The following is a 22,495-nucleotide window of genomic DNA, read 5'->3' on the forward strand; positions in this document are numbered from 1 at the left end:
TGCCTTGTACATGTGTGGTACTGGATTTAATCCTCAGAACTACATCAAAATAAATAAATAAAATAAAGATATTGTGTTTCAAAAAATAACACTATATAAGTTTTTTTAATGTCATATGAATGTTATATTTAATAGGAAACATATTTAAATAGAAAATATCTGAAATTTTAAAATATAAAAAATGCGTAGAATCACATAAAACTCTCATTTAAACACCATGTGTGTAGATGACAAAACTCATCCTTATAAAGATTACCATTACCCCCAAATTAATTTATAATAATACTAATAACACCCTACCAAAATTTCAAAATGCTTTACTTCTAATTAAAGAAGAGACAAAAGAAAAAATTTCTAAATTTCTTCAGAACTCTGCTCATAAAAGAAAAAAGCAGCAGCTCTCATGTGCAAATCTTTCAAGATCACAAATAAGTGGCTTCACATTAATGTGTGAGTATTTCCTTAGTCTAAAATCCACAACAGGAGTGAAGAAAAAGGGGTAAAAATCACAGGTTCATAATTATTTCTAGAATAGATTCTTAAAAACTTGAATCAGAAATTTAGTTCACCAGCAAAATTTAAGGCCTTCTGAAGATGTGTACGGCTCTTAGAATGGCTACTCTCAGGGCTTAGGGTTATGACTCACAGTTCTAGTCCTTTTCTAGAAGGCATGAGGCACTGGGTTAAATGCTCAGCATCACAAAAAATAAAATAAAATCAAGGTATTGTGTACAATTGCAACTAAAAAATAAATGTCAAAGAAAACCAAGAGTGGTTACTATCAAAAAGTTGAATGATAACTAATATTCCAATTATATGGTTATGGGAGAAAAAATAAACACTTTCACATTGAACTAGAATATAATTTTAATAACTCACATTTTTTAAAAAATCATGAGAGCTCTTTAAAAGCTAACACAGTAAAAATAATTCTGGTTGTATTTTCTGGAAAATACAACTGGAACTGGAATCAACATGTCAAATAATGGCTGCATTGTAATCTTCATTGTAGCAGCATTCACAGAAGCCAAAACACGGGGTGGGGAGAAACTTAAGTGCATTTTTAGATTAAGGATACACCAGAAGATTCAAAAGATTCTTTCTAGCCACAATGCATTCAGGCTGTTTTGAAACTTACACCTCTCTCTAACAGAATAGGACCCAAGTACTGAGTCTGACCTTAAACTTGTGCTTTAGAGATCTTACATGTGTCAGGTGTGAGATACTAATATCTACCTGTTTTGAAACACAGGACCAGAAAAAAAAATCAGAGAGGGCATGATATCCCCATGACATAAACTCCACAAGAAGGATTCTCAGCCCAAAGACATTCTGACAAGGTGTCTGTCCTGAAAAAGACAAAGAAAGAACACACATATAAAAATTTTTATAAAAATCTAGTGATTCTTCTCTACTCATGTGAAATGCTCAAAAACAATAAAAACCAAATGTTTTGCTTTTTATTTGTCTTTGGTTCTGAAGATTTAACAAAGGGGCATGTTAAATCTGAGCTATATCCCCAGCCCTTGTTTTAAAATTGTGAGATATCTACCTAACTTGCCCGCAGTCTACCTAAATTCTTGAAGTTGACTGTAAAATTGCAATCTTCCTGCCTTTTCCACCTGAGTCTCTGGGAGTACAGTTATGTGGCACTGAACCCAGACAGAAAACAAATCCTATAAACAGATCCATCCAATTTCTTCATAAAAATTCAAAAATACTGTGCCCATTAGAACTGTAATATGAAAAAAAAAAGTGAGTACTGTTGGGCGGAGATATTGTCATTAGGAATCTGGACAGGAAGATGGAATTTATGAATTTACTGACAGATTTAGAATATTCAGGGTTAACCATGCAGAATGACACACACCTTTAATCACAGCAACTCTGGAGACTAAGTCACAAGATCAATGCCAGTCTCAGCATCTGTCTAAAAATAAAATTAAAAGTACCAGGGATGTAGCTAAGTGATATAGGATCTCTGGATTTAATCTACAGTACCACTATACTCACAAAAAAGAAAGACTAGCAAGATTGAGAGGAAGGAATAACTGAGACTCCTACAGATCACTACCACACTCATGCAAGGAGAGAACACATGGAGTTTTGATTCTAGTGACTCTGCTCACTCCAGAACACAATCTTGAAAGGGGCTAAAATGCTTCACTTTCAGAAAGAAGTTCAGGTAAGGATGGAAGATACTCTGCAGAAATAGGACAGGACTCCCAAAGTCCCCATCATTGACACATGCCCAAAATTACTGGCCACTAGAGACTCAGAGATAACCTAACCTAGATGAAGACCATGGCCTGAAGATTCTAGAGACTACCCCAGGGTTACCAGACCACAGTTGCCAGTTCCTAAGAGAGTACAGCCAATTTCATGAAGCCTTGCCCACCAGTGTCAGGGTACCAGAGCACACCACCACTTACTAGTTTTTGAGGGTCCCAATGTTCTGTCAGTAAATATTCCAGCACATGAACAAGGGAAAAAATTAGATCTACTGAACATAAAGAGGAATCTTAGAAAGGGAAAAAATGCTGGCAATCTCTAGAGAAAAAAAAAAGCCACACCAGATGGCCAAAGCCTGCCTCTCATCATTGGCCATGTGCTATATTTGATATAGCACACCTAAGAGGACAGCACTTATATTTTCACTCTCTCAGGCTAATCCTACTGAGTTTTCTGTTTTAGTGACATGTCATCAAATGCTGAAAAGAATGAGGTTAGAAAGACAGATTCTTGGTTGCAGTTTTTTTTTCAGTTGCTGGGAACTGAAATACAGAGCCTCATGCTGCAACTGGCTTAAGTTAAGGTTTCCTGGTAGTAGTGAGACCCAACCTACCCAAAAGAACATTTGCATTTAACCTCTCACATAAGGTCTTTTTAATCTGTGATTTTATAAATCTGTATATTATTTTGGATGGAAATAATAAAATAACAATAATGAAAAATTTTATTTACCTTTCTTGCTTTCTCTTTTTCTGAAGAAACATTGAAAATATAACTGGGATGCAATCCTTTAAGGCAGTAAGCCCAATGATAAGAATACATCAGACACAAATGTAGTCATTTTTTTTTTACTATTCACAAAATAAATAAATAGTAAAAAATTGATTTTAATGGCATAAATATTTTAATATGGGAATATTACAATTATGTGACAAATAAAATATTATTTTAAAAGTATATGCATTGTTGAAACTGTGCCCTCAAAACCAATATGCCAAGCCTCCAGAATATCACAGCTCATAAAAACACATTCCAGACTTCAGAACTATAATTTTTCTGACCTCAAAAAAAAATAAAGATCCTGACTGCTTCTCTTTTATTCTAGGTGGGGGATGTAATTTTTTTTCCAATACTTCTTCTCAAGTCCAAAAAATATGAGAGATAATGCCATGGATAAGAGCAGGAAGGTCTAACTGAAGAGTTTTCAAAAGTAGACTATTTCCCACCAAATGCTGGCAATTGACCCTTTCACTTAAGATATCAGACAGAAGCAAAAGAAGATGTTCCAGAAAGTGGTGCCCATGTCTTCACACATAACCACAACTTTGAGTCTATTATTTAAAAGCATTAAAGGAAAACTCCTTATTTCATAATTGACTTTAGACCTAATGACTACTACTCTATGACATTTGTTTTTCTTCCATGATTAAAGACACTTTAATTATTAAGCAGGTGTCACCACATATGGTGACACATGTGTAAAACCTCAGTGGCTTCAGAGGCTGAGCAAAGAGAAACACAACTTCAAAATGACTCTCAGAAACATTATGAGGCCCTAAACAACTTTGCTGAGACCTTGTCTCTAAATATTAAAAAATGCTGGGAATGTAACTGAGTAGTAAAGCACCCCTAGGTTTATTCCCTGGTACCAAAAAATAAATAAATAATAAATTTAAAAAATTGTATCTAATTTGAAAGCCCAAATACCTCTACCAAACATACAAATTTTTCCTATTATTTTAGGCCTTGATTAATGATAAATATTCAAAACAGTGATATATATATATATATATATATATATATATATATATATATATAATGATATATTACATATATACATATATACATACATATATATACTGTGTGTATATGTATAATATATGTAATATATTATATAATATAAATATAAATATATTTTGTTTATATAATAGCATGTGTATACTATAGTATATAGAAAACATATATTAAACATAGTATATATATACATATACTATCCATAGTATATATTTATTATGCATGTAAACACACACAGTATATATGTATATATATTATATATTATAGATATCTCTTTATGCCTCTAAGTAGAGAACTCTAATTGGCAACATAGAGTAAAAAGAAGGCTAGGAGAAACATGAAATTAGTTTTATCATTTTGAATCACCACAGGGAAAAAAATGGAATTTAGACATGGAGGACTCAACATTTTATATTTGTTCATGTGTATGACACAGGGGCCTACATTAAAAAGGTTATTACAATCTTTTGAAAGAAAGTATATGTGATATATATGAATGGCAGATAATGCTTAAAAAATTGGAATCTTCATGGTGTCTTACAGGTGCTTTGTTAGGTCTGAATCACAGCCCAGTCATGTATTAGTAGGCTGCATGAGGAACATTGCTAATCTTTGTCCTTGAAAATTATTCCCATTGTAGAGATGAGAAAATACAGGTTTCTGGACATCAAAAGGCAACTCAGCAACACACACAGAAGTACCTGAATACAGAACAGTATGAAATTTCTTCAAAGCTTAACAAAGTTTGGTTTGCTCCTTATATAAAGAATGTCAGTCTGGAGAAATATTTTCTTCTTCATTTTGAAAAGATTACCTCAAAAATACTTCCTAGGAGAAACACAACTGATTTAGCATCTTACATGTTAAAGGTACTCTTCTGAAGCAAGATCTCTCAAACCGGATTTTTATAGAGGGGAAATGCTTGGAGATTACAGGGTTTAAAAAGCATATCACAGGCCCAGAGACTGAGCATGACTCAAAAAAGAAAATGATCTAAAACACTTATAAGATGTTAAGAAAATATTATGTAACTGTTTCTAAAAATAAATTCTTTTTGGTTGCTATTTCCACAAATATCACATCTCTGGTAATAGGATAGGCTGAGATTGATAAAGATGACAATATTTGAAATAAAGGCTTCTGCTTCATTTTCTCCTAATATATATACTATTAATATGGTATATGAAAAAATGATCAACAAACTATATTTTTTTGTATAAGAAACATTTTCCTCTGAAGTTCATCTTGAGATCTCAGCTAACACCATAATTTTCTTCTGCAACTTCACATTCCTTTTCTTGCACAAGACCTAACCCTAGAACTTTACCATTGGTTTCTTGGTCCTAATATATCTAGGGATTCTGAAAACTATGGGGTTTATAGTTACAGATGTTTTTGTCTCAGTATTTTGGAGATTACATCAAATATAAATTAATAATCTACTTTCACATGTTTGGGGGAACTTCTCCATTTTTACCATCTGCCTGCTGTGTGTTCTCTATGACATCACCCTCAGCCCCAGAAGCTCCTGCTTGGCAAAGTTAAACCATAAATTCTCACATCAGAGCCTGTCGTTCCTTGTTCCTTGTGGGAATTCTGCATGTTCTTGAATGCTTGCTTCTCATTTTCTTCTACTGCCATCGTCAATGTGACCTAATGTGATCTTATATTTATTACTGTATGCTGAATAATTATACCAATGTATTACTTTCTAAGGCATTTATTTAAAATATTTGAGGTGTTCCAGGAATTCTTTTATATAGGGCTCATATCCTCAGTTCTTTCTAAAATTCAATAAATAGATAAACCTCTAACTAAAAAATAAATGATGTTATCACTGTTAATACCTGAACATTAAAATAAATAAACAATATTTAAAACTCTCAGCCCATAGGTATAAGGACTTATATTACATAGATCAATTTGTTGGAAGACACAAACAACCAAAATGCATTGTGTCCTTGGTGATCATTATACTGGGAAGAAATTATTGGTTTTAGCATTGGACTCTCACCAAGCCATGCATTTATTAATGGTAGGACACTGGTATTTTCTTCTGTAACCATGACATGGTATCAATCATATGTAAAAAGGAAAAAAATAACAGAAATTAGAAATGGTTTTCTCAGAAAAAGAAGACATTACCAGCACACAGTAATCGTGCACAGAATGTGGCCTCTGTCTACTGGGGCATCTACAGAAAGCATGAACATGTATACCTGATGGGAGAAAGAAAAAATGTTCCAATCTTCCAGCAAATTGGGCTTTATTATTTGAAATTATAAAAAGTAGCCATTGATAAAGCAATATTTCTTGCAGGACTGAACATTGAATGTACATTTGCAAGAATATAAAATAGATTCCCAGAGCTTTTCAATACAGAAATATTGATAATAAATAAAGTTCAGAAATAGCCTGAATTTCCATCATTTGTTTAGTTCCAACTTTGGTCAACCTACACCATGGGAATTTAAGATTTTTGCATATGTGGAGTGTTTTCCAGGTTGTTTCATTGAGTAAAAAATAAGGGGCTGACAGGATATACAGGAGCACTCCCTTTTGGGTAAGAAAGAAATTTACATAATAACTTATTATTGTTATTGTCTCTTACCAGAACAAGAAACAGTAAGAATATATACTAGAAACAATTAAAACATGTTTATGAAGGGCAATGGGACAAGATTAGTGGAGATGGAATATAGATGAGTCATCAATGTATTTTAGCTGGGTTTATATTCTAGGCACATAAACAACAACCACGTTCAAAACATAGAATAAAATCAAAGGACAAAAATCAAGGGCCAAAGACAGGTAAGAGTCTGACAACTCAAACATGAACCATACTATTCTGTGGCTAATTAATTTCTTAAGCTTGCATTATTTCCAGGATCTTTTTCTCCAGTGTGATCAAAATTTTTACCTGAAGTAGCAATGCTTGTTGTGCTGTAACATTTACTGATCAGTAATTGGCATTAAAGGATCCCAGGATTCATATGTAATGTTTAGTGTCTGCACAGCAAGAGACAACATGGGTTTTATACTTTCTCCATTAGACTGGAGTCTCCAAGTGCAGGAGCCACTTCTTATCTAGGGTGAGCAGTCCAGTGAATACACAGATAGTATTATTAATATACACTGGAGAATTCTTTGAATAGTTAATGCCAAGAACACAGAGAGGACTTGACAATTACTTCCAGGTCCAGATTTCAGAAGCTTGGCTATACAAACTTGGGGGAAAATGACCAGTCCTAGACCCTGTGTGAGTATGTATTTGAATGTTGTGGTAGTTTATCATGAGCCTAGGCAGACAAAGGTGTGGTCTTGCAAGGCAATTAAGTCATGTGGGTAGAGCCATGGAATGGGATTATTGTCATTTACTAAAAGAGAGCTGCAAAGAAACTTCTTAATTTATCCTGTGAGGACAGAGATGGTGCACTTCCTTACTCTCATCAAGATGCTACAATAATTTATGGTAGACTGGGTGGTTAATAAGCCACAGACACTCATTTTTCACAGTATGTAAGATCAAGGAACAAGGCAATTCAATATTTGGTGAGGACATTTCTCTGGGCATTCCTCATGTATGCGCCTATGTACATGCATATACAACAGAAAGGAGCTTGGGGCTTTCCACCAAGCACAATCCTCCTATTCTGCATTTCTACATGTCAAATTTGGGAACCACCCACTTAGCCCCATCCCTGAAAGGCAGTCCCAGACCTCCTGTGGTGTTACTCTCTGAGCTACCTCTTTAATGTAGGAGTGAAGCCTGCTTCTAATCTGTACTCTGGACTCTGCTCTCACCTCCTCAGCCCTGCCTGTACCCTGGTTAGAGCCAGGCCTTCCATTGTACCTGTACCTCCTTTTACTGATCTATTACCTGATCGTTATGTGCCAACACTTTACCATAATCATTTGTACATTTTTCCCCTCTGTTCCCACAGCTACAATGAAGCTGCCATTTGCTAGCTGTATTACCTTAAACAAGTTAACTCTACACAGCTGAGCATCCCTGTCCTGCAACATGGATGTAAACATGGCTTCTTCTCATGGAGTTCTTATTGCCAGTGAAGGGGGCAGGGGACAAAAATCTCAAAAACAATAGTCCAGTACATGATTATCAATGGCTCCTGATGTCATTAAATGTTACCATTACTAGCTGTCAATCTCACTTCACAACATGGGAACATGAATCCCTGAAAAGTAAAAAAATAAAATAAAATAATTAAGTTCAGTGGGCCCAGGTCTGCTCTGACTCTAGATTCCCTGCCCCCAATCAGAGCTCAAGGCCAGGATGAATACAACAGTGCCACATGAATAAAGGACTAATGTAAAGCTGATAAAGGCAGTTTCATGAATGGACAAAAGGGAAAGAATTGTGGGAAGGAGCCAAATCCTATATCTGACACCTGGAGAATCAGGAGGTTTTAGCTTCACATTGACTCCCTCCTCTTGAGAATAAAACTGTACTGAAAACAGACCCACAAGACAGGTTAGTCATCAATGCAGGCATTAAAGGACACTCTGGAAGTTACCAGGCTGTTTGGTGCATGTACAAGCAGTCAGAGCCACAGATTGAAAGACCTCAAATGGTTCACATGAGACCGTTTTCATCCTGCATCTTCATTCCCTGACTCAAACAATGTCAGGCTGAACTTGGACACTGAAGGTTCTGTGTGCTGGCAGGTGACATACCCAGAAAATAGCATCTACACATCTTTTCACAAATTTATTCATTCTACTCAGCCATAAACAAGAATGGAATTATACCATTTGTGGGAAATGAATGAACCTAGAGATCGTCAAATTAAATGAAATATATTAGACTCAAAAAGTCAATTGTCAAGTGTTTTCTCTCATGTGTGAAAGGTAAAAGGAAAAATGGAGTGAAAAAAGAAGCGGATCTCAAAAAAATTGAAAAAAGAATAGTTGAGTTTAGACAGATGGAAGAGAAGATAAGAGAGATGATTCAGGCACTGAGAAATGAGACTGATCAATGATGTTATGCTCATACATGTATATGTCACAAATAAATATACTAATAAAATCAACATTACCTTCACCAGTTCTTTTATGTATTTTTTTTTGGAACAGGTTTTTGCTAAGTTATTCAAGGCTTTGCCAACAGACAAAAAGCTGGGTGCCCACAAAGCAAAAATACAAGGGCCTGTCATCCCCCTGGCTTATGTAGCATTCACTAGGCACCAAGTGCCAACTATCTATGACTTCATTTAATTCTCACCACAGTCTTGGGAAGCAAGTGGCATCAGCCCCATCTTAAAGATAAATAAATAGAAGTTGGGAGATGTTAAAGATCTATTCAAGCTGAGTGAGGTGGCACATGTCTGCAATCCCAGCAGATTAGGAGGCTGAGGCAGAAGGATTATGAGTTAAAAGCCAACCTCAGCAAAACTGAGGTGCTAAGCAACTCAGTGAGACACTGTCTGTAAATAAAATACAAAAGAAGACTGGGGATGTGACTCAGTGGTTATGAGCCCCTGAGTTCAATCCCAAGTACCAAAGGAAAAAACTCTATTCAAGCCTCTAAAAATATATAAAAGCCACAATACAAATGTATGACATGTACTCAAGACCTTGCTCCATTAACATTTATTTAATACTAGTCATAACATCTAGGAAGCTCCCTGAAAGATTAATAAATCCAATGCTTAAGAGTACTCTCCAGAGATTATTGTTTCACTGATTGGAGCTAAAGTCTGGGTATCAGGGTAATTGAATCTAATGCTCACAATTAGGAATGGGATCACTTTTCTATTAAAAATCAGGGAAGCTTAAACAAAGAGATTGGAGTCACCTGCTCAATGTTGTGTGTCAATTCCACAGGAAAATCAGGGTGTATGTCTGTACTTCTGTAGCTCTCCAAAGAGCTCTCTGTGGCTCAAAACAAAAGGAGACTCCACAAAGCTGGGAGAGACACAAGCCAACCCCTCTACCACAACTCACCCAACAATACTCCCATAGAATAAGTGAACATATAGGAGACAATTCCAAGTGGTATCTTGATGATCAATTGGTGCGATGCAAGGAAATAGGGCACAACCAACTTCAGCAAAGGCAGAGGTGTGGCTGGGCCAGGATGGGGGGTGGTATAGAGGATAAACTTTTCCAGGGCACATAAAGCCCAGGGCTTTCTCCTCCACAAATGAGCCTTGCCTTATCACACAAATGCTTGTTCAACTAGTTATGCTCTTCTCCTATTTTATATTTCTCTTGCACATGGCTTTGGAGGTCTCATGCTTTGGTATTTCTTATATTTTTTATTCATCTTTCAAACTATCCCAAAAAACCATGTAGAATATTACCTGTACAGGTTATAGTTTTATTGTATTACCATTTAGTTCAAGTTTCCAAATCTCTCTGAAATATCCTTTTTATTTTTTATGACACTTTTATTAATCCTTCACATATTGACAATGGTTGTGATGAAGCAGTATTTTATGATTTCAACACCTGGAATATCAGTGACCTGCTTAAAATGATTGCACTTTCTTTTGATTCTCCATCACAAGTCTCCATTTTATTTTTTACACTTTATATAACTTTATATATAGTACACACAAGCCCAAGCTAATATTACATGGTTTCTCTAAGAGAAAGGGCAGACCTCCCCTCTACAACCATTAGTGAGTATGAGGGCTCATCACAGGTTCCTTAAGGTGGCCTTCCAGCATGTGCTCTGACTCAGCTCCATGTTCAATCTTCCTGTGATCTCCACAGCCTGTGGCCTTCAGTTCTCCTCCTCCTCCTCCTCCTCCTCCTCCTCCTCCTCCTCCTCCTTCTTCTTCTTCTTTTAAAATTTGAGATTAATTTTAATATTTTACACAGAGCCTGAATCACAAAACTGCCACTTTGAAAATGGTGGCATACAGAAACAAAAGTACCCAGAAAACCAGGTGCTTCATTTGGGAACAAGCTAGGGAAGAGGAGCCTACCACACATGATAGAGGTAGGACCCTCAGAGCCATAGTGGAACCATTGGAGGTGCCGGGAATCCCTCACGCCAATCTTGAGGCATTGTAAATTGTTTAATGGGACTGGACTAATTTGATATTATGATCAGAATAATAGCAACTTTGACTGGGACATGATTCCAATTGAAATGTCATTCCAAATAAGTCCAGAAAAAAGTTTGGAGAACAGCTCTCCAAGGATTGCTGTTACCCAACAAAGAAGAGAGTAAAATTAAGAGAAAGCTGACATGTTACACTGGGAAAGCCACAGTTCTGTGTTTTCCAGGGGGATTTTTGTCATTTTTTATAGATATTCAAATTATAGGCCTGCAGAGACAGAACTTAAAGATGTCTTTCCTTAAAACGTGCAACTCTTTAGGCTGTTACCTGCACCACATCCTCCCTGGCCTCATCCATCTGGATAAGTGCCTCTGCATTCTTAGATTCAGAAGTAGTGTGCAGTTGGTTCATGGAAAGGCTGTGGAAGGAGGGAATTTTAGCATACTGGTGAGGTTTCTTGTAGCTGCAGAAGAGAGACTTCATCACCAACAGTTCTACTCAGCCTAGAAAACTGTGTTCCATATGGTACATTGAGGATATTTTCTTCTAACAATGTTTGCTTCTTTAATTCATATCCTCCTAAAATAAGTCATTTTTAAAATAGGGAATGATGATTAATTTTAGTTTCCCATTTGTTCAAAGTTTAATGAGTTCTACTGATACAACTTACATATGGAATGTCATCTAGACCTTTTAAACATTACTTATTTGTATACATATTATAAGAGAAGACATGAGTTTTAACTTGATATTTTATAAACATTTATTTTATTTATTTTCATGTGGTGCTGAGGATCAAACCCAGGACTTCACACATACTAGGCAAGTGCTCCACCACTGTACCATATCTCCATTTGTAATTTAGCATTTTTATTTATAAACTTGTTACTGTAATATTAATAAAAAAATAGAACTACTAGTGATGTGAATTTTATAATTTGACTAATAATAAGTTTTAAAATTTTTAGAAGGAAATGAGATTCTATGTTCAAAACTTCATTTTATAGAGAGCAATATCACAATGCCATAAACTACTTATATTTCTCATAAAGTCTTTGGATCCAATTGAACTCAAAAAATTAAAAATTTCCTGACCCTGTACTCTCTCAGTTAAGAAATGACAAGTGAGAGGATCATGATAAAAGGGTTTGGAAGCACACTGAAAATTTTTGAAAAATCAAATGAACATGCTAGTAATTTCCCATTCCTGGATTAAAAATACACAGGAATATGATTTCCTAGTTTAGAGGAGAAATATTTGTGTTTATTAGTTCTTTATGTATTAGTTTCATGTGTGCCTATATACATACATATATGTCCTTTCGAATTTCTGTTAGAATGAAAATGTCCGAATCTAATTTTTCTTAAAGGAACATTTAGGTCAGTGGAATTCCATCCTACCCTGATCACTGTACTTAAATTTCTGAAGTTTTTACAAACTCAGTTGTTTTTTTTTTTTTTTTGCTTGTTGTTTGCTTCTTTAGCATGAACAAATAATTGTGAACCTATCTCCTTCTCTGATCACTGAAAAGCAAAGAGCAAGATGACACAGTAAAGCCAAAGTTGTGGGGAAGAAAAGCAGGACTTGAATTTTACATAACTACATCAATCAGAGAGACAGACTGCCCTGTAAGACTCCTTGGGTTTCCCAGTAATGACAGCTTGGCATCTGTGAAAAAGCATTCTCTGGTTTCCTATTTCTTTACTTTAAGATTCAACAGATCTTAACTTTATTAACCATATAAATTTATTGACCATCAACTATGTGAAATTTTAAGGCTAAACTCTGGGATGAAGAGTTCCTTAAGCCAATGTTCATTTTCTAGCTTGCAGGGTAATTGCTCTCTAATGTAGAAACTGTGTGATTACCAAGAATTTCTTAAAGAATTCTATAAATAGAAAGAGGCATATAATTTCAAATTACTCATATAAGCATATATTACATTAATACATCTGAATAAATGAAGCATATGAGATCACAAAACAAAAACATGGATCTAAGACTCCTCAAACAGCTATGAAAGTGCTGTAATTACAAAGCAAAATAATTGCCTTTTAGGTCCAAAGCATGAGGTTTCAAAGTCCTGTAGCTAATAATGTCTATACCTTCTTTAGTTCAAATTTATTGCTGTGCTTGCATTATTATAATTTTTTGAAGGATCATGTGTTGATCTAGTTTTTCATTTCAAACAAATCTCTAAAAAGTACTAAGAATTTTTCTTCTAACATCTATCACTCATAGAATTAGTACCATAGTTATATGGTGAATTTTGAGCCTAAAGGAGAAGTTTACTTAAAATTTAAAAATTATGTGTCACTGAAAAGGTAGAAGATATATTATATTAAAGCTGACCTTATTGTCTAGGAAATAGGAATATGCCAAAGGAATTATTTCCAGGTATTTTGTCATTTTTGATGTACTGATCTGTGTATAATAAATAAAGTTTAATTATATTTCCAGATTTATAAATGTGCCTTGAGAAAGAATATTAATGTATTTTGCTTCTACATCTATGTCTAGAAAATTTACATAATATAACAAAAATTACATGATTTGTGTAGAAATGCTATTCACTGTATCTTTATAGTATTTTGGGTAGATTCATGGCTTTGGAATTTTCACTTCAAATATATTTTGTCAAAAATAAACAGAAATTGTTCATAAAGCTTTTTGTTTTATATTATATCATCAATTTATGGTGACATTATTATTCTCTTTCAAGCACAACCATATATAAAAAATAGTGATTCTTTTTCTTGGTGACATGTTATCTTCCAAAATTCTTATCCTTTGTGAAAAACAATGATAATTTTGTAGTGCTGAATTACATCCTTATAAAGCCTATTTTATTTCCTCAATTTTAATCATGGATCTAAATTTATATTAAAATGTATTGAACATTTTAGATTGTGTATTATAAGCCCACAAACTAAGCTAACTATTTTACTTAATGATCCAGATCTTCAAATATACAAGTCTATTTTACCCACAATGAATTAAAGTAACAGTCAAAGAGAAACATAAAATGAGATAAACATCCACAATGAAAAGAGGAGGTGATCTCCAGTGACAAAAGACTTCAAAGAACTTCTGGAAAACAAAAAAGTCTGGAAGCAGATTAAGGATGCATTTGATTTCTAATTAGGGCTCCCAGGGAGGTAGACTAATACCATGACTAGGCATCTTGGAAGTCCATGAGTGAGTATGCTTCAGATCAGCACAACGGAAATAAAGGGAAGGAAGCACGTTTGGGTGCACAGAATCTGGGGTTGCAGTCTGATCTCAAAGGAGCTTCTGCTTACTCAAAGTGAAATTTTGGAGCTGTCTTGCACTCTCATATTTGTTCCTACATTGAGACATGGAGTGTGATTTACATGAGTTCCAAACAATCTTGAGTTTAGGAAGCCTTGAATGGTCATAGCCACAAAACTCTCTTCTCCTGATGAAAGTATTTTTAAAAGACCACTTTCAGCAATTGTCTGGCAAATGAGTCCTTCAGTCCTAATGGTGCCATAAAGCACAGTTCCCTATAGTGACACCACAAAAATTCACTTTTTAGTCTAAGTTCTGTACTTAGTTTATGGTACTGGTGAGACTCTATTCCTGAAGAAAACTTATAAGAAGGGAAAACAGTGCAATTAATTACAGTTTTGACAGCTGTGTTAATTGAATGTCATACTAATGGTCATCTTATGTCTCTTCTGTTGTTCATTTTAAATCCTCTAAAATATTTCTTTTGATCTCTATAACTTAGCTGATTGAGTGAAACTTATACTCTTCCCCAAATTATTTGAGCCTCCTCACCATAATTTTCTCAAGAAACAACTACTACTCTTTTTTTTAACCATTCCTGTAGGGCAAGTGAGTACTAAAAAGTAGAAAATAGGATCATCTGTTTTCAGATTGCATTATCTGATTTTTGTCTTTATTGCAACATGGAATAAATGTCCTTCTGTTAAGGAGAATGAAGTGACCTAGCTAGGATTGTAATTTCTTCTCTTCCTTTCTGTTTTCTTAGTACATAGAATTTAGAGTTCTCATGTGCAGTTTAAATTTTATTTGGAATCTTGTTAGACATTCTGTTGGAAAAGTGTCCTCTTAAATAATTAGAATTTCTAAAACTGGAGGATGCAGAAGAATGGTGTAAGAAAATATAATTGCCAAGTTGGTTAATGGAAATGATCGTGAGTGAGGACTCTTCAACTTTGACTTTCTGGCTCCTGGATGTATGTAGTCTATCTCTTGGTAGCACAAACTGATATAATGAAATTTAAGTCATGGTCTTAATCTACCTACTGGGGAGCCCTAATTAGAACTCAATATTCCAGTATTCTACCATGCCAGTAGCTTCTTGTTTCTTTTGTAGATGATAATAGAGTTGATACCATGGTCATAGACCAATAGTAATATCTTTATTTTTGTTAAGTGTGGTCTGATTCAATTTTAGGCATAATCTCTTGACACTTTATTAGTGGTGTTTGCTTAGCATTTATTGTCTCTAAAAGCAAAATTTAAAAAAAAAAGTTTGAGTTTTTCTGGTTAAAATTATTTCTCAGTTAAGAGGTCCACTTGTTAATTTATTATGAGAGAATGATGAAAAGAATTATGCTGTAACAAGAACCTAGAGATAGACCTCTCCTCCTAGCTGGCTGGTTATTTGGAAGAGGTATTTGATAGATAAAATGCAGTTATGGAAACCATTATGGTACTCAGTCCTCATTCATCCTGTGCAGCATCCAAGGCTGGATAAAAATAACTAGCCAAGTCAAGTTGTCAACTTGGCTGTCTTGTTCAATGTCCATGATGTATGTGCTTTTGTATGTGATAGCATGAAATCCCATGATTTACACTGCATTGTCTCTCTCCTTATTACTGTACCCCCCAAATTTTATAGTCATCAAAAGTTTCTTCTAGACCCTTGATCAAGTCTTGATTTCTTCCTATTAGTTTATGTACCTTATTACCTGAGGTAACTTCTTTATCCACATAAAATTAAGGATAAAGTGTGCTGCCAAGTATTCTGCTCTTTAGAACGAGTTTTTTTTTTTTTTTCATTTTTTAAGGCTAACCCTGAAAGATACTGTACAATGGTCTTATTTTATTTTAGTTTACTTCTAAATGAAGAAAACTCATATTTATTTCTAGTAATATTTTTATAAAGGTTCACCAATTTCCTCTTCTATCTGATTTGCAAAAGGGACCTTTTTCCAAAGAAGGAAATGAATAGGTGTTGTACAATTTCTTTGCTCTGAAATTGATTGGGGTTTTCTGAAAAAGATTGTAACTTCAGTGACTATCTTCAGGGGAAATGCCAAGGAAGATATACAGTAAAATAAGTAGGAACTATCAATTGATTATACCTTTGTAACTTAAGTAAGGTTTTTGAAGTACTATATGACTTTAATGTCTCTCTGCCTTCCATTTAAAATCAAAATATAAAATTCATCTTTATTTTTATGTATCACCAATAACTTTCTAAAAATACAATTTACACCTATTTTTTCTAATCCTTTTCATGATTTGTCTATTTTCTTGATTATATGATTTTTTTATAACTGATACTAACTTGATAATCTGTATCATTTCCTGGTTTACAAACACTTATGGATTTTTGTATCTTTTTTAGTTATAGTTGGCCTCCAGTAACTAAGGGAAAGACCCCTTTCTGTCTGCTCCTCCCAGCCCTCCTCCAGTCTCTCAGCTTCCCAGACCCTTATGCAGTTGGTTGTAAATTCTACAAATTTTTTCACTATTTTCAAGACTAAAAAAATATCAAAAAATTTAAGAAATACTTTGAAAAAATGTGCAGGGAGAAAGCAGTAACATATTTTTTCATAATTAGGCTTTTTAAATTTTTTTTTAACATTTGTCTGTATTTAATGTGGTTCAGCCACTGATACTTCATCAAATTAACAGTTTCTTTGCTGAGTTCAGGTGACCAAGGAATAGCCACACCCTCAGAACAAAACAAACACACACAAACACACACACAAAAAAAAAAACAAAAACAAAGAAAAAAAACAACACAGAATCATCTTTAACCTAACTTTTTAAGGATGTTTCAGATCTCCATAAGATTCTGCATTTAGTTGAATTTTAACTTCTTTTTGTATTTGAAGAGAGTGTGACTCTTGAACTTGAAATCTTTTATTCTAAGTAATTTTGTGGATTCTGATGAGGTTAAGGGGGTGAGAGGGTGAAGGGAAAGTGGAGGATTCTTTTGTATCATAACATGAAGTTTCCCACACAATCTGCTTTCAGGTGCCAGACTTCAAGTTTTTTTTACACTGGTATACTTTGATTATTTTTACTTCCCCTTTACCCAAAAGTTTTAACAGCATTTTATCAAACTGCCCTATTAAGAACCATTTTAAAAAATATAGTTATAGTTCACTTCACCAGTCTGCACTTATTGCTATGGTTTCACTCCCCTGCTATGCCACTTTTTGGTGTCTGAAAAATAAACATAGTATTTTCCATATTTTACCCAGTTTCCTATAAGTATATACTGGAAAGAAAATCAGGTCTGGAAATATTCCACTTTGATTGAATGCTATATTCAAGAAAATAAAATTTAAATATGCTAAATATATCTCCAGAATTTCTCAAGTAGCTACGCTTAAAAAAAAAAAAAAAAAAAAAAAAAGAATAGAAAAACCATGGTCAGCTTCAAGAAAGCAAGAATAGAACCCAAGTATTTATCACTAATGATGGATTATAGATGATAAATACAGAATAACCTCATGATTTAAAGGAAAACTAGTATTCAATCTGGTATTCTAAACTGAAGCAGACTGTCCTTTAATGATAAATAAAAATAGATTTTCATAAATGATAAAATTCTAAAAAGTTATTTTCTGTGCCTCATTTCAAAGAGAGTTACTCAAAATAGAAGAAATATAAAAGAAAGGGAGCTGAATTTGTGGACGAAACAGTGGCTGTAACTACAGAGCTGAAGAAAGTTATGCTAATTCTTCAGTAGACTTTGAAAATGGTTTGTTAGCATACCTCATTCCTACCATCAAAGTGATGGTTTAATAGAAATATTAGCTAGTGAGTAGTCAAGTGACTAAATGTAGTAAAAGTTAGAAGATTTTAGTGATCTATTTTCCTCACCACACACACAAAAAAATGAATATTAGAAAATACAGGAAAAAAAATTGAGGAAAAAAAAAGTAAAATCCCAATAAACACAAATAATGGAAAGTCAAATTCTGCCTATGAAATACAGTAAAATGTGCAATTTTTTAACATTTGATGGGATAGAACAAAGTAGTATTGATTGTTCTTGATGGGAAGAACATCCCTCCATGAGCAGCATTCATGTCCTGATATTGGATGTCAGAAAGGCTAATGAATTAGACAAAGAAATCATTCTTACTTCTGGTGTGTGTTTTGCAATGAAAACTATTTTAAAGTCAAATCTGTGAAAATTCCTTCTGGTTTTTAAACTTTATAAATTTTATGTAGACAAAGAATGCAACACATAATTATTTTTAAAAGAGACAAACTAACTGATGAAGCATGAACACAGGGACTTTTAACTATTAAATAATAGAGTGGGGTGTAGTGGTATGTACAGATGCTGATACTCAGAAAAAATAAAGTGTCCAATGTAGATTAAGCAGGAAATCACAGAACACATATCATTATGATTACATAAATGATAACCAATTAAACACTAAAGCCTTTTAATATTTGACTCTTTGACCTTAAGAGAAAGAAATGGCCCCATAAGCTAAATTGTTTTTCCTCCCTCTCTCATTGCAATTGGAGAAAATAATGGGAATCCTTAATACTTTGTGAAGGGTCTTCTATGTATATATTTCAAAATTATGATCAATATCAGACAACTAGTACTAGGCATTGCTAAATTTAGTTGCCTTTTAGAACTTTACATAGTTGCAGATAGAGTGGAGGCTACTGATTTGGGTGTAAATTTTGGAAACTACTGTTTTATATAGTCCTAGGAATTGAACCCAGGGGTGATTTATTACTCATATATATTCACAATTCTTCAGTATTTTATTTTGAGACCTGGTCTCAGTTACCAAGGCTGGCCTCTAAGTTTTGATCCTTCTGCCTCAGACACTATGATTTTTGAGATTACAGGTGTGTACCACCACATCAAGCCTGTACACTACCTTTTATTTTTTTTTACAAGAATATAATAATCAAAACTATTTTAAATATCCCTGCTTTTTCTTTGATATAGAATATTCAATACTACCTTCCCAAATTTGTTTTCACCATCACATTCTTTTTTTTTTTTCAAAAGGCCAATCTTCATGTTGTGTAGTTATACATTTTTTTAAAAAAATATACTCAATAGATTGTATTCTGAGTTAGCAAGTCAATTTTACATGTTTCAGAAAAACAAATTGCCATAAATTGTTCTTGTCATCCTCTTAGTCATCATCAAAAAAATAGGAGGAAATTTAGTAAAGTCAAAACCTAAGATTCAACAATTGGCTAGTTGTTTCAACCAGATGTTTAGATTTGATTGATTCTCTTTAAAATTTCTTATTCTGATTTCTCTGATGGCTTTTCCTATGATATTTAATAGCTCAATTTAAAAGCACTAGTTTATGTGAAAAGTGAATACTAAGGGAAATAAATATCTGAAATAAATTAATATTACTCAATATGTTTCTGATGATTATATACAGCTTCCTCCTACCATTCTGAGATTGCAATTCATAGAGTTTTAAATGACTTCCATTCCTTACTATATTTCACTAATCAGCACATGCAGAAATAATTTCTCAACAAATTTATATTAACTAAGTAGAAATTTAGAGAAAATCAGATGTACTTCACACGTGTGAAATTAAAAAAATATATGTGGCATTTTGCCAAAGAATACTTGGCATATTCAAAGAATAAAATGAAGAAATATTGCTTTCCTTTATGTCATAGGGCACAGTTTATTGTCATGTTTTTTCAAAAAAGCATTGACAGGGTTCTGGGGATGTGGCTCAAGCGGTTGTGCACTCACCTGGCCTAAGTGTGGCCCGGGTTTGATCCTCAGCACCACATACACACAAAGATGGTGTGTCCACCGAAAACTAAAAAATAAATATTAAAAAATTTTCTCTCTCTCTCTCTCTCTCTCTCTCTCTCTCTCTCTCTCTCTCTTTCTCTCTCTCTTTCTCTCTCTAAAAATTGACAGTTTCCTTATGAAAAAGTAGTTGTTATTGTTTAACATAAATTTTACTTGAATTTTTTTTTATTTTTTACCCATTTGAACACTGAGAAGGTATTTGCTGTGGTCAAACACAGTGAGATACTGTTGTAAAATGCATATCTGAAACATTTGCAATTGTTTTCATTTTATATAATAGCATCATGCACACTCAGCACGAGAAGAGGTTGCTCATTAATTTTGGTATCAATACTGGGTTAAGTACATTGAAAAGATGCTGAGAAAATTACTTCTATGATGGTGGGTTCTCCCAATTCTTTGTTTTCTTTTTTTCCTGCGGTGCTTCTGCTATTGATATTAGTATGTTAACTTTAATTTGAATTGTCCATAGAGTTTCTTAAAACATAAGACACTTAGAATTGAGGAAGTCACATATAGCATGTTTATTTCATAAACTGATATAAGATTTAATAAAAGACTTCAGCATTATTATTGCACATTTTATCAAAATTCCATTAAATCACAATGTGAGATACAGTATTAAAATTTTATATAGCTAAAGGATTTTTAACAATGAATTATAGGCACCCAAAGCAAGTATGTAGTTCCAATTATTTATTTACTTAACTTCATTCATTCATAATATAATAATGGATAAACACCACACATCAGAGTGTATGTTTTTGAAAAAAAATTGTTTGGTGAATTACTAACAATGCACCATGCAATTTTTATTTATTATTGGTTCATCATACCCACATCTTACCCACATAGTAAGATTGTTATAATATTCAATAAGTTGTAGCTAAAAACATGAAATACCACATATCATATTGTACAGATTATATATATTCTCATATTATTTCTTCATCCTTTTCACAAATATTTATCAGGAATTTGCTATATGCTAATTAGAACTAAGTTCATCCTAATTATTTCAGGTATTTAAAAAAAGCCTGCAAGACCTCATTTGTAAAGGACAATATCGATTTCAGAAGTAACTACTGTTTCTCTGGTGAATTATGTATATAGAAATCTGTTAAGGTGTTGGGGTATGCAAATATATTCAGGATGCATCAGAGAGTGCATATGAAAAAAAACATACTAATTATCATGTTATATAAATGAAGTAAAATATCATAACAAAAGGTTAAAAAAATTAACTTTTGGGGAAAAAAAGCAAAAGGGTGCACTAGTATTTGAAATAAACTAATAATAAATTTTACTATAATTAGTTGTTTCTGGGTCTCATTTCACACTTTACTTTACTTATCTATTCATTTTGTTAAGTACCCCTAGGGTGATATTTGAGAATATTGCCATTCAGTGAATAATGCCAACAATTTTCTGTTCTGCACTATTAAAGAACTATTTCAAATTTATTGCAATGAATAGTTTTGTTTAAAGGTAACAATAGTTTTTCAATGTAGAAATTACTACGGTAAATTTGGGTGTTACCAAAAAGTCTTTAACAACCATATTTGATGCGTTTGTTTCTAGATTGTCATGGATCCCTCCTAGTAAATTCTGAGATGTGTGAGAGGTTTAACAAGCATAGAAATTTGCTTATGAAAAATAAGCCATGTTGTACATGGGAAGTAAACAAGAAAAGATGCAAAAGTCCTCCTCTAAACTTGTATATGCTGATACTACACAAGGTTATTCCAATAATGTCTGGTTTGGGGTAAGGAAGCAGTTTTTCTTATACATTATGACACAAAGTTCATGTGCTGACATTCCCATTTACACTTTAATAGAAATTCATTGGATTGCAAAAAGGGCCTTTGGTCCAATTCCTAAACTCACTATTCTTCCTTACCCTACACTGGAATCCTGCCTACTCTCTCTATTTCACTGCAAGTACTCTTTTACATTCAGTAGTCCCAGGTACAAGATCTTAGGCCATTGGCTATGGATTTAGAAGATTCAACTCTGCAGAACATAATTCAAAACTATGTATCCAAATCAAGGGCCCAACAAACTGTGTGCTTCAGATCTTACCCAGTTTTCTATTTTCATACTTACATTTCACCTTACATTCCTATAAATATCCCAGTTGCCCATTACCCGTATTCATCCAGCAGAATGACTTTTAACCCACATCGAACATGATATGACCCTTAACCATACTCTGTTCCCTCAATCTATTTTAACATAACAGCAGGTCCTGAGTTGATCTTGCCATTCAGGTATCTAGGGAATCCTACAGCTGCTGAGAAGCTCAAAGGTAGATGCAGAAATGATCCCTGGAGCAAATGTAGGCAGCTAGGTAGGACGTGTGAGGTCTAAAGT

The sequence above is a fragment of the Callospermophilus lateralis genome, unplaced genomic scaffold (assembly GCF_048772815.1).
Source record: "Callospermophilus lateralis isolate mCalLat2 unplaced genomic scaffold, mCalLat2.hap1 Scaffold_120, whole genome shotgun sequence".
NCBI lineage: Eukaryota > Metazoa > Chordata > Mammalia > Rodentia > Sciuridae > Callospermophilus > Callospermophilus lateralis.